We start from the raw sequence: 14,804 nt of genomic DNA, 5'->3' as shown, positions 1-14,804 counted from the left end.
TGTGTGTGTGTGTGTGTGTGTGTGTGTGTACATGCATGCATATAGCACTTTAATTATAAGTGTTAAAAATATGAGGCAGTCTCTAAAGTCTTCTTAAATGGCTAAGATTACAAGAAATGTTCCATAGTTGAGGCTTGTTACTGTACCTGGCTTGCTGCAACCCATACACTATTGAAATTAGGTTAGCTAGAAGTAGATGAAAACCAAGAAATTTTGTAGTCTTAAACAAACGTAATATGACTAATGGTTCCAGGATGGACATGCAAGAAAAGGATTTCCAGATTTTCGGGAGGGGGGCATGTAAATAAGCATCTGGGAAATAAGGCTGCGAACATTTGAATCAAGTATAAAATTATGCCAGGAAAAAAAAACAAACAAAAACAAAAATCAGGGGTGAAACTACAGCAGTATAATTTATACCACTAAGTGTCATGCATCCATATTCACCCAGCCATTTTTTTTAACTATATATAAACAGACTATACAGTACATGCTTCCCCCCCCACACACTATATGGCAATGTGTTAAAACAGTACCTACTATAAGCAACTATCCTGGAATAGCTGATCATCTGTCTACTCTGGCTCCTGGGACATCTCCCACCTGTCTCCTCCTACTGTACACCTAATTTACACTGGCTTACAAACATTTGTATCGCTGTAATTTGTGTCCAGGTCCTTAGAAAGGAAATGACTAGAGTGTTGTGTCATTAATTATAGTACTGTTAAATGCATTTGTTATTGGTGAATTTCATCCTGTTACTTGACACAGAGAGAGAATTTGTCACCATTAATAGCATGTAGCATCTACAATACTACTAATGGATAATGAGCTAGTCCCATGGTTCCCAACCTTTTTAGACTCAAGGCCCCTTTGGAAAATGCCAGCTCTTACTTTTCACTCACTTATTTTACTATAAAATAAATAAATAAATAAATAAATAAATAAAACACATGGTAATTCTTTTGTTGCAAAAAACTCAGAAAGACCACAGTAAATCAGAATGTTTTTAACGCTACAGATTTCTTTTTCGAATAGCTGGGTTTATTTTGCGAATCATGTAGGTTTCTGAATACTTAACAGTGCTATATTATGTGATACTGTCACCCTTAAAAGGATCTTGTGGAACCATGGTTGAGCATCTTTGTGCTAGTCTGTGATCCCCTTGCTCAAACTAGTGACTTGTTATTCACATGTGTAGTTCAACTGACTTCAGAGAGTAATTTCTGCTGACAAAAAATACTTAACTGCCATGAGACAGAAACAATGTAGTTGAATGTGCAAATATCAAGTTTAACACAAAAAGCTAGTATGACTATATCATTACAATGGAAGCAAAAAATATTCTGCTGAGTCCAAGGTCTACTCAATATCAGGGGGCTCTGGGCACTAAAAGAAGTACTCTGATGTAGTGGGGTGATTTATACCAGCCTTGGCCATTCAGAGTATAAATCACAGTAGTCTAGCTTATGCTATGGATACCTCGGTCTCTTTGGGACCTTGTACTAGTGGAGGATCAATGCAGTAGTGCAATGTTCCCCTAAACTCTTATCATTTTCCCACAGAACACACCTGCTCTCTAATGCACCCTTACTCTGGAGTTTGGGATGGACAGCTGGCACAGGGCATGGTGGCCCTACCTTCATAACAGCAGGTAGTTTCACTGCACCAAGGGAGCTCTCTGCTTCCCCACTTACCAGCCAAAATCCAACTGCTTTGCACTGCCTGAACAGGACAGATGGCTACAGCAGAAACCAAGTCTGGCCTGAAATATAAAGCACTCAAACTCTGAGAAATACTGAACATTAAGCATTTCTTTTTAATGTTCCCTGTCACAATGGTCCATCTCCATAATCAATACACTGAAAAATAATAGATATATAGGTTGATTCTTTCACCTGTCCACACAATTAATTGCATCTTTCTTCATGGATAATGTTATTAAAACCAGTGGGCCTTTGTTAATAAAATATTATTCAAGTAACAGTATAAGAATCCAATCCAATCCTGTAAGTGTATTTCATAATTTGAATGAAATAAGCAACTATCTGCCATATTCCCTTGATTTCCTCTGCTTAGTTAAGGGAACAATAGTATAAACAGACAGCAATTAAGCACTGGGAGAAAAAAAAAAAAAAACACTTGAAACAAACTGTGAACAATATTTGAGGAAGAAAAAAGGGAAGCTTCAACTTCCACCATCTTTAATTGTCCAAATCTTATTTTTTTTAGAGCTATTCTATGACAGATGTTGTCCAGTCTAAACAAAAAAGTGTTTATTAAAATGTAGCTATCATTTCCTGTTTTGGCAGACTGGTAGTAGACAAGATGCAGCAAGAGAGGTTTCAGCTGGATATTAGGAAAAACTCTCTCACTAGGAGACAGTTTCTAGTAACTCTCACTGGAACAAGTTACCTAAAGAGGTGGTGGACTCTCCATCCTTGGAGATTTTTAAGGCCTGGCTTGTCAAAGCCCTGGCTGGAATGATCTAGCTGGGAATGGTCCTGCTTTAAAGCAGGGGGTTGGACTGGGTGACCTCCTCAGGTTCTTTCCAACCCTAATTTTCTATAATAAAAACAGGAACAATAAGATAAAGTAACTAATGATAATGACAGATCACAGGTACTCTCACTGCCTTAAATAATAATAAAAATTCTGCAATTTGCATTATGATTTTGTGCAAAATGTAGCTTGTTGCTTGTATTTGGCCTCACAGTCAGAAGTTACTTCACACCATTTGCCTATTTCCCTAATCTCTCCCCACTTAATTCTGTTACACCTGTATGTTAATAAGCCATGGCCCATGAGCCAGTCTGTAACATTGCTTCTGCTGGAAATCAGGAGTGAAATCTAAGTCTCAATGAAGTCAACAGGAGTTCTGAAATTTATTTTAATGCAGCCAGAATTTCACCCAAGAGCCATTAAACCCCATCAATTCCTACCAGAATGCAGTTCTACTGATCCAGCCTCCTCCCTAATAGATCTGACTCCCTGGCAGGTGATTCAATCTATACATCTGTTTTTAATAGTATTTTGAACTTATGCTGTGAAAAGCATTATGCAAGATGAAATTTGGTATCATAGGTATAAAGATAATCTTCTAGTTGAATAAAACCTATTAGTCACTAGCTGAACTTAAGGTTATAGTCAGGAGACTTATGTTCTGACACAGGCTTCGCGTGTGATCGTAAGTCACTTTTTTGGAGCAACTTAATACAGATTTGAAATCTTTCAGTTTACCAAGAAGTGAAAGAAGGAAACTATTATAAGATACCTGAACTGTGTTTCCTGCCTAACTTAGATTGCATAGGCCAAATTCTGATTTCATTTTATCTGGATAGTAAACTCAGTTCAACTCTCATTTAAGTAAACTTGTATAAAAGCAGAAAGGAGTAAGATAAATTCAACAATGTCCTACAGAAACTGAAGTTAGAGGAGCTTCTTCTAGCTTACTCAGGGTCTAAGATAAAACACCTATGGCATGTCCATACTGTATGAACTAGGCTGAGGTACCAGATGCCACCAAGTCACAGTAGCACCACACAAGCAAATTTACCCTGCTGAGTTTACATGGCACTCCATACTCCTATGACTAGACAGTGGGTACATCTACACGTGCTTTACTGTGGAGTTAAGTAATTACCTCCGCAGTAAAATGTCACTACATGTGCACTTGCATTAGCGTGCAGTAAATTGACTCTGCCATAGGATAGTACTGTCAGGAACACCACTATCCTACAGCAGTCATTACATGCACTGAAATGCACGTGTAGATAGTGACAGGGGCTGACTGAGGCATGAGAATGCTAAAGTGCAGCAGCTGCCTGCTGCCTAGCCCTGCACTTTAGCACTCTCGTGTCCCAGCCAGCCCCTCTGCTGCCCAATGCACCAGCCCAGAGCTCAGGGCTGACCCCGTGGGCCCCCTGCCCACCCAGGGCTGCTCTGCCCCAGCTCAAACTGTGGCAGTCCTGGGTGCATGTGCAGATTCTGAACCTGGGAGCAGCTGACTCCAGCTAAAAAGGAGCCAGAGTTTATCACGCCACATTAGCTGCACATATAGATGTACCCTGTTGTGGTTACCAAACTAAGTAACTACTTTGGTATCTAAAACTACTTTAGGCATCTCTACACTACACTGCCTTGTGCAGTATAGGCATACCTTTAAACTCACACTCACCTGACATATAATTTACACACACTACTGCATAGATCTGCCTAAACTTGGTTCACTGAAGACGAGCATAAGAGGACCAAAGTGAGACTAAGGCCCCTGGCAGATGTTACAATTCAGATGCAATTCCCCTGTTAATCCTGCCATAAATAGTAACCCTACCAGATATTCAAGGAATTAATGGCTCAACAAAATAGGAAACCAGCTACAAAAATATTCCACAAAAAATGTGTAACACTTCTGTGGGCTGGTTTCCATCATGCCTTAAATTGAACATGTGGCAGGATAACCAGTGCTGGCTCATGGTTCTAGTCTAGTCCTGAGGCTGGAACCAATACCTGGTTGTCAGTCATAACACAGGGATCACATGGGAGTCTCAAAGAGGCCCAGTTCAATCCTAGGACCACGCAGATTCAGCCCACCTGTGAGCACCTGGCTTTCAATTTGCTGGTTCAGGGGGAGCCAGGGAATCTGGGCAAGTAATAATGGTATGCATTAGGATGCAATCCTAAATCCCAAAACTGCACCTCCTGCCATGTCTATGTGGCATGGCAGGCAGTATGATTGTTGGGTTCAGAGATCAGATCCCATTGCACCATTAAATGAAAATGCAGTGTGAACCTAAGAGTTAAAATTGGAAAATGTGCACTTCAGAAAAGGACCACTAAAAAATCTATTAATATTGTGATGTAAGAATATTAAATTAAGCCTTCCTGTGTTATGGAAGTAGCAACAGCAGGATTTTGACATGGCCTAGATACTTGTTCTGTGAGAAATCAGAGAATCAGAAGCTGAGAATGGTTGGGGAGGGATGAACAGCAGCTTAACTAGGGGCAGGGCCAGCAGCCCTAGCCTCCTACTTAGAAGTTGTGCTGGATGGTGGCTCTGAGGTAGTCTTTACTGCAGCAGTGGCAGCTGGGGACAGGAATATCATACCACAGCAGTAGCAACAATTTGGGATTATCAGCAGCAGCAGCTAGGGTTTTTGAGTTTCTGGGAAAAGGTATGACTGACCACCTCCTGCTTTCTGGTGCTGAGCCCCTGCTCCTTTCCCCCTCTTTCTTCTGCCAGAACTTTTTGACAGGGTTTTGTCCAGGACACAAACCCCTGGTATCCCAGCTACTCTGGGGATTATATTGGAGGCAAGAGATCAAGGGGCAAGGAGGGGAGGGGAAAAAAAGAAAACAAATGGAGAACTAAAGTGGAAACTACAGTGTGTCAGGAGAGAAAGATGAGATGTTAAGAGGCGGGGAAAGGAAGAAGGAAATGACCCTGGATCAGGTCGATTTTCTCTTTGAAAAAATAGGCAAGATTCCACATCAAGAAAGATTACAATACAGGAAGGATGGATGCTTCAAAGAGGGAATAAAAAGGGAATTAGTGTTGGCATAAATAGGTGAAGAACATAACAGAAATAAGGAGGGGCAGGGGAATTAATGGCAGAAATGTCTATGGTCATAGAACTTTCCTCAGGTTCTCAGCAGCCCAAGCACAGGAACAGGCAACACAAGTATTGGGATAAGTCTAGATTAAAGTTTTATGGATTGGTAGGAGAAGTGAGGTATTTTTTAGTTTTAGGGCAAGTCTCGAGAATGAGTAAGACATTAGCTCCTCAGAAATACATCTGCAGTTCTATGAAAAGATGATGACAAATAGTATATTACAAATACTCTGATATTCACAGTGGTAGAAAAAAAAAATCAAGATGGTTATTGGTAAATAAAAACTTTTAGCACAGCAAATCAACAGATGAGTCAATCTCCCGAGCTTGGTATGGCACATTATTCATGAGTAATCATGAAGAACGGTCATGTCTGCTTTCACTACGCACAAAACAAAGCTAAAAATGGTGAATCTATCCTACTAAGCATGAGAAAATCATTAAGCAATAGAATCACAATATCAGCACTGGCATCTTTCCGTATCCCATAACACAGGATGCATGATCTGGAAGGAAGGGCCATCACAGAAGCACCCCAAAGGAGCTGGTAAAATCTTAAGGGCAGATGGTGCTCGTGACAAAGAACAATAGTTCTGAAAATGTTAAAATTTATGCCAGGGACTGAAAGATTTTATAGGAGGTGGTATATAAGGTAGTTTGACAAGCTATTTGCTTCCCCCAAGTGTCTACACAGTACTGACCACACTTCAGACACAGCCTAGGATCTGGGCCAAGATGTTTGGTATGGCTATATCATACTTCACTGGATGGCTGGAATTATTTTGTGCTGATATTATAATTTGAGACAGAAGTTGTGTCTGTTTTTCTTTTAACATTTAATGGGTTTGCTAAGACTCAGATTTCCCTAAGATTTTCCAAGGGCTTCTTTAGAAAATGATTTATTCCCTATCATGTCCTCCTAGTATTTTGTCTAACCCTATTTTAATTGCAGGAGACTCTTTTGTAATAAATTCCGCAGAAGTTAGTATTACAATTTTAAATAGATGCTGCCCAGTGCTATTTTGAATAGCATATGTGAAGGGAAATGAATTCCTGGAATGTAGCATGCCTGATTTTTATCCAACTGAGTGAAAGTGTTTTGCACGCTACTGTATATGCGAGACCAGAAATTTTGGGTTTGGGTTTATTTCACAGACCCACAGATTGTTTTTAACTCTATGGGAGTGCATATCCTGGAAACTTCTCACTCGCTCACTTACTCCCCCACTTTGAAGTCTCCCTGGTTACTCACCTACCACATAGTGATGGTGAGCTCTTACTTCACAGGGCTCCACTTCCCCTACACCCTGCCTGTGAGCTCAGACCTGAGATCTTCCTGGACATCTTGTTCTACCTGGCTTGCCAAGCTACCAATCAGTCCTTTTTAATCACCTGTCCGTGGGAATCACTGGCTAACAATCCCACTTCCGTTAACTCATCTAGCGAATGAGCTGTATTATAGTTCACCTGCTGGTAAGGCTCTCACCACATCAATTGGTGCTGATTTATATTTCTTCAATCCATGAGTTGCCATCACTCAGCTGAACCCATATTTAATCAATTTAATAAGTTTTCCATCATTCAATTTAATCTCTCCTCATACTTCATTAATTGACCAAGTTCATCCTCACTCAATCCTTATTTATATTCCATCAAATAGCACAATTAATCTTTTTCTATGCCTCATTAATTACTGAGTTCATCTTTACTCAACCCTTACTCATTCCATGAATTGAGGCATGCTTGAGGCACCTGCCCATCCCCCTTACTAAATTTAGGTTTGGTCAGTTTGTAAGTCACTTCCTTGATGCCTCCTGATACAATAATCATGATTAATCCTGCCACCATTTCTGGGCCCTTTGTTTTCAGATTCACCCCGTTATCCACCTTTCTGCCACAACTCTCTACCACCCTCTGACAGAGGGTTTTCCTCTCACCACCTGGCTTTGTCCATAAATCTGACTTCCTGTCTCAGCTTTGGTTTTCAGCCCTGGCTTTGGCTTGGTCCCTGGCTCCTGCCTCTGGCTCCAGCTGTGTCTCTGGCTCCCGGCACCATCTCTGCATCTCCATGTGGTTTCCCCCTCTCCATGGATCACTAAGTAGCCCCTTTTGACTGCCAGCAGAACTCCCAACAGCCAATGGGAGCCCACTCCAGCCATACATGACAATGTGCCACCCAGGCTGATGCAGCCCATCTTCAGATGGCTGGCTGTGCACCTCCAGCAGCCATGCCACAACCCCCAGATCCAGAGGTAAGTTTCCCTGTGGACCTTGGTGCAATGGGCCAGCACAGACTGTAACAGGGCCTAAAACTGGTGCCCTGTTGCAAATTAATTCCGATTAAGTTATATTTGTTTTTACATCCATCTTAAATTGAATAATAAAGCCCTAGGCTCCTAGCATATTAGTAAAGCTTCTAGTTTCTTTTTAACTGGAGAAAAACATGAGTTGTTTATATTTGATGATGCATCTCACCATGTGCACCCCCATTTTCAAAATTCTAGATCTGCCCATGATGACACTCTCCCTGAACTGGTCAAAAGGAAGAAGCATGAGATGTTCACAGAATGCCTTCTCTGATGACTGTGCAGGACAATTAAAATGCTAATTCCAACGTTTCTTGTATACAGAGTAAAATATCTTTCTGTTAGGGATTGGAGGAATGCCTGATGGTTAATCCTCTTGCTTTTCCTGTTTGCCTAAGCCCTCTCAGTTCAGTTTTTAATTTGTATATTGCTTGACTTTTTCCCCTAGTCAGATCTGGAGTGAAAACTGTGTTACATCTGGAGATATTTATTAAAGAAGTGGCTTAAGTGTTTAAGTTTGTTCAATCCTGTCTCCTGTAGCATCATGAGAGAGATCAGAATAAAGTCTAGGATGTTAAGGTCAAGAAGCATACCTGATCCACTAGACCATAAGGTTACCATGGTAAAGGTACATCAGTTTTTCTATCCAACAGCACACAAGAAAAACTAGCATCACTTCCACACGCTTTTGACACCCCAGCCCAAATGGCTTGATACTAATTCACAGCTGTGTTGACTAGGAGCAGCTTTTGGGACAAGTCCAAAGCAGGATTTGAATGCATCTCTGAAGCTACAGCAAGATTTCATAACTACTCTGCCAGTATGCCTCTAAAACTTGAGATATACCAAACATATATAAAAGGTAAGAAAGGGAGTTGTTTTGACAACCAAATTTTAAGGATTTCCAGTACATCTTAATCATAATAAAATTATATAAAAGGCTATGGGAAGAGGGCATCAGGAACTGGCTACAAAAGGAAATGGGGAACTCTCAAAAAATAACAATGGAAGATTCCTGGACCAGGCATGACATGGAGTTCTGTACAAACAATTGTCAATTTAAAGGAAAAATTTCAGTCCCAGCAGGTAGCTTTTTGCATTTCAGCATGGAAAAAATATTTTTCTACATCACAGATGTTTTTTACCTTCCCTCTTAGTGGGGTTGGAGTATAAATGCTAATGCACATACCCTTCTCAGTGTTCTGGTAGTGGGGTTGGTGTTTCTTGAGATAGGGTTCTGCATTATTCGTGAAAGGTTTCTTTGTCATATCCGTCATCTTATTTTCTTGCTCTCTGTGGACCAAATTTCTAGTTTCCCCAAGTACTCTACAGTTCTGTGTAATGTTAGCAAGTGCTGCAGGTATTCAGCAGCTCTGAAAAATCAGCCCCCCAAGCCTGCCTCTTTTGAAGAAGAAGATGCTCAGCAAAGCCTTTAACATTCTTTCTGCTGCAATCTTCCATTCCTCCTCCAGGTAGTCATCTCCCTCCCAATCTCTGTGGTGCTTGTATTACATCCTCCACTCAATATTACTACTTCTTCCTACAGTTTCTTTAGTTGGTCCTGTCTCCAGCATTTTATAATGTGACTGCTTCCTTCTCTCTTCTGTGCTTGTCTCCCCATGTTGACTCCCCACAGCTGCCTTCTCTCCAAAGATCCCAACTGATCCCATCCCTGTACCTCCAGTTCCTTATAGTGTCTTCCCTCCCTATTTTCCAGTCACACTTGTCCTTCTCCAGTCTACAATCAACCTTCCTCTCCCTGACAAGATTTTTGACCATTTGTACAACAAAACACAAGCTTTGTACAGTCAAGCAGACCCTCTGTACAATGGAACAGTATTCCCAGTCATGGAAATATCTCCAAAATTAAAGGACTTCTTAAATAAAATGTATCTCACTTTGAAAGAAATATACTGAAGTATTTTGTTATGAGTGTGCTGGGTATGAAGAACCTCACTACTGCAATCACATTTGGGAGTACTCATGTGGTGGACAGCTGTGGTTTGCTGGCGACAGACTTAGAATCTTAGTGTGTCCCATGACTGAATGAAACTGTCTTTGTATAGTGTGTCCACTTACTTTTTAATCCAACCCTCTGTTTTTGTAGCTGTCACATATACTTAGAATAATATCCCTGGCATAAACAAGAGTCTCTTCTCAACAGTGGAAAGTCCTTCACTAACTGAGCCTTAGTGTTAGTAGTTTCTCTTACAATTGGTGAAAGATGTTTAAATTCTTCTAATGCCTGATGTACATAGAAAAATATATGGGTCAATTAAGGGGTTTGGTGGCAGAGTAGGGCATATACCCCTTAAGACATCTTCTAGAGTAAGAGGGAAAAATACAGACCAACATTTTTTAAAGTGACTAGTTATTTTGAGTACCTAGACTTTTGCACACCTACATAAGGCTCTTTTCAGTTGTCATTTTTCAGAAAATATAGAACCAGCTTCCCTTGGGAAGAAAAAAAAAAAATCAGACCCCTCTGAAGACAAGGGGGGACCCCCCCAAAACTCATTCAATTATTTTTGTAAGATCTTAGACCACATGTGGGAAGATTCAGGGGACTGCACAAGGTATATTTATATATTCTGCTTTGAAAAGATACCTGAAGCCACTTAATGATTGGGAATTGGACAAATCCAAGATTTTGTAAGAAGCAGCAAACAGGGGGAGTTTGCCTAGGGAGTTTGCCCTAGAAGGAAGGAGGAAACTGTGCATGTGCACATATGTGAGTGCACATATGTATAAGATCCAGGTCTGGATGTTTGGTATGTGGATTCTTGTTGTGTGGTTTTCTTCCCTCTCCCCCCTCCCTTTTTTTTTTTCTTTCTTGGCATAGGCGGAGCAAATGAGGCACAAACAGAGGTTGCATCAGCAGCTATAACATGTGTGGGATGTGCTATGTTCATGTTCCTCCCAGAGGCTAAAGAGCACTTCATCTGCATCGCTTGCATTTGCTATCAATCAACTCTTGGATCTTCCAGTCACTCTCATCAAACCAGCCTTGATGTTTCCTGGCAGAAAATCCAAGTGTCTCTTCAGACGTGGTGATAATGGTGGCTTTGAAGGAACCCCACAGGCTGCTGACATTCTCCTACTGTTGTCTGGAATTCACCAATTTTTCATTGAGGCACTAGTGGAAGAGGTGTCACACGCTTGGTTCCTTGAGTCCTTCAACATTGATCTTCCATCAGTGTTGCTTCTGCTGCAGCCATAATTTGGGAGCCAGTTTGAGTGACATAACTGATTGGGTAAGTCAATGATCAATCCAGCAATCATCAACTCCCAGCATAGCTCTGGTGATGTGGACAGCTTTGAGATCCCAAGCACGGACGATGCCTGTTTTTCTGGTGGAACACGGTGCTGGTAAGTCTGCGTTCCATGCATTTGGTCAAGAGGAGGATGCTGTTGGGAGTTGGCCTTTCCTATTCTTTCCTTGCCAATGGTTCCGTTCCAGAGGTTAGAGTCCCTTCTGACTCTGGAGTTGAAATCATCAAAAAGAATTAGTCTGTCTACCTCCAGAAGATCAAAAAGGACTCGACCAAAGTTAGTGTAGAATTCCTCCTTGGTTTCGTTGGTGGTGCCATGAGTCAGGGTATACGCACTGAAAACAGTGGCATATTGGCTCCCTGCCAGTTTAAAGACAGTCATGAGGCTCTTATTAATTCAGATAGGAAACTCACTGAGTTAGTTTGAGTTCATTCTTAATGGCAGAACCAACTCAATTAAGTGGGTGTTTTCTTTCCTCTTTACCCTTCCAGAAGATGATATAGTTGCCTCCATGTTCTTTGAGCAGCCATCTCCCATTCACCATGCCTCGCTCAGTACAACTTTGTAATTACTGTGCTGATACTTCAAAACAAAAATTGAAAAATAATTACAAAAATAGTGCATCCTCCATAAAAGATAGAGTGGTTCTGAATATTAGATAACAAGATTATATGGTGTACCAAGTTCATTGGTTTGTTGAAGTATGGCATAAGCAACCCTTGTTTTCTCAATCTGAGAATTTTTTGGTGACTACAGAATGTGCCTATTCTCTTTCCCTTTACTGACAGCCCCTATCCTAATTACTACTCTTGAGTAATATCATTTTATAGTGAAGGTGAGACTCATTGTTATACAGAGGTAGCAAGGATATACCCAATCTGGTTTTAGGCAGAGCTCAAAGCCTGACAATTTGTTTCCCTAGGATGAAGGGTCCTACAGTGAAAAACAAGAAAAATATCTGTATTAAGGATCTATTTTACAACTTGGTGATACTCTTTTTCAGATGGCAGTTGGACAATTATTCCCCTCAGACACAGAAGTACATTTTTCTTTGAAGCAAAAGCAAAATATAACCATCTCAACTCTAAATCCAAACTAGATGTTTGCACAATTTTTTATTTGTCAGTTAGAGAAAAAAACAGAACTGGCTGCAGAGGTAAAGCATCAATGGATAAAGACCTCCCTCTGTCACAACTCACCGAACTTCAAGGGAATATAATCAGGCACTAATTTGTTCCCATGTCCTAAATCTACACCATTCAGGTTCTGACCCAATACTAGCAACTAAAAGAAAATACACTATGCTATTGCTGTTATTGGAAAAATGCAGTCTATGCAGGGATAACCTAAGATTAATTTAATGCTGTTCAAAGCCAACACTAAGTAAATGAACATTTCAAAAAAAGTCCATATCACTGCTAAAACTGGCTTATTTGTGGAAAATGACATATAGCTGATGATTAAATGAATAGCTAGTGGTGATCCAAAACTACAGAATATTTTTCATACACATTTTTCTCTTTCCCTGAACTGAAAACTCCAGATGTGGCCACCAGGAAATACATACTTTGTTAATAGGCAGTAAAGGATTAAAAGTCATATTTCCAGTCACATCCAAATTTACCTACAACCAATTTTGAATACAGTGGGTATTTAAGTGTTAAATTCTATCATCTGAGAGATCCATAAGCAAATCTCCCAATTAGCAGCTGTACAGGTATCTCTATGCAAGCACATCAGTCAAAAATCAATACAAATCTTTCCATGGCTCCAATGCAGATCTAAGTGTAAAAGGGATATCTAGATCTATATCAGTGGTTCCCAAACTGTGACTTGTGACCTCAAATGGGGTCACAACATCAGTGGTTGGAGTCGTGAGATTTCTGAACCCACAGTGGGGCACAGACTGGACCAGCTCCAGGCAGGAGCTGCCTCTGCAGCCCAGCGGGTGGGACCCAGGGCAGGACCAGGCCACACCATCACAGCTACCAAGGTGAGATGCGGCAGCGGTGAATACTTTTGCCCCCACTGCTGCCAAGTTGGCAGGGGGTGTCTCAGCTTGGTGGCCATGGTGACAGAGTGCTCCCTCCTGCAACAGGTCCCGCCCAGTGAGCCATGGAGCCCCCTGCAGGAGGACATCAGGGCAGGGAGCCCCAAGCCCATTGCAGGGAGCCTGCATCCTCCCACCACACAGCCTCCCCCACAGAGGAGGGAATGAGGGGAGGGCGGACAGGAGACAGGAGATGGGCTCCACATTCTGCTCTGGCCGCAGCAGCTGCCACCTTCTGTGGGTGTCAGCCAGGGCTTGGGCACTGCTGGCGGGGAGAGTGGGGAGATGCAGACTGCAGGTTGGGAGAGAGAGGCACTGGCAAGGCCAGGAAGCTGTGGGTTGGGAGCATGGGTGACTGATGCCACCTTACTCAGGGGGGCCATGTGCCCCCCATGACCAGTCCCACCAACCGGGGGGTCCCCTTGCAACCAATCCCACCGACTTGGGGGGAGGCCCCCCACAGCAGATTTCACTTCCCAGGGGTAGTTCTGCCGTGGTCGATTGCTGCAGCTGCTTCTGGGAGTGGCTGTGGCCACTTCTGGGAGCAACTGCGGAGATCGGCTAGCGCTTGCAGGGGGGGCACTGGTGCTTCTGCCTTCCCCCCTGCCCATTGCCTAAGCAGTGAGTGCAGCCAGTCAGGGGGTGCATGTGCACCACTGTGCACCCCCTACGCATCACCACTGTTTGGCAGTGAGAGGCACCGGCAGGGCCAGAGGGCTGTGGGTTGGGAGGGGCACCTGGGGTAAGTGGAGGGTTGGGCAAAAACTTTGGGAAGCACTGATCTATATAGTTTCTTCACTTTTTTTTCCCCAGCTGCCAAGTATTACACTGATAGGATAGATAATAACCAAACAGAGTGTTACAGGATATAATTCTAATCAAAATTAACATTATTTAAAATAAAATCATGGTTTTGCCAGAGCAGTCATACCAGATAATTCAAAAGATTGTTCCACTGAAGAAAACCCCAAACAACACTTTTCAAAGTAGCCATGAGTTGCAAAATATTGATAATTTAAATTCCAGTGACAAGTTTCCTCTGCTTGTTCATATTTTTTGGTATCAAAATTAAAATTCTAAAGAAAGGAAGGGCATCAGAACTTAGTACAATTCTTGCAAAAGTCAAATCAATTTAAAACAGTGACATGCCAACTAGAGCAGTGGCACTCTGCCTCTCACCTGTGTCATCCAGCCCATGGGGTTCCCAGGGATCGGGAAATTTGGTAGCAAGGAAAGAGTGGCAGCATTAATCACCAGTCCCCTACCAAATTTCCAGACCATGAAGAGCCCTGCAAGTCAGATAACACAGACCTGCATGCTAGACTGCGCTGGCACATGGTAGGATCAGAGCACATGGTCATTCCCCAGGTTGGGGAGGACCAGGTTAGAGAGATTCTGGAAGGGCTGGACGTGTTCAAATCAGCGGGTCCAGATGCTCTCCACCTCAGGGTATTGAGGGAGCTAGCAGGGGTTATTGCAGGGCCCTTGGCACAGCTTTATGAGCACTCGTGGTGCTCAGGCCAGGTGCCAGATGATTGGAAGATAGCCAATGTGGTCACCATC

The 14,804-nt window shown here is 42.2% G+C and overlaps 1 protein-coding gene across 3 annotated transcripts in view; it reads right to left on the bottom strand.

Moving 5' to 3' along the window:
* The window catches only part of WDR27 (WD repeat domain 27), a 306,424-nt gene that overhangs the window by 93,530 nt on the left and 198,090 nt on the right, over positions 1–14,804 (bottom strand). The window lies entirely within an intron of this gene.

The sequence above is a fragment of the Gavialis gangeticus genome, unplaced genomic scaffold, assembly GCF_001723915.1.
Source record: "Gavialis gangeticus isolate Ggan-Ray unplaced genomic scaffold, GavGan_comp1, whole genome shotgun sequence".
NCBI classification, from domain to species: domain Eukaryota; kingdom Metazoa; phylum Chordata; order Crocodylia; family Gavialidae; genus Gavialis; species Gavialis gangeticus.
Note: the sequence above shows the minus strand (reverse complement) of the source record. Positions and strands in the feature narration are given on the sequence as shown.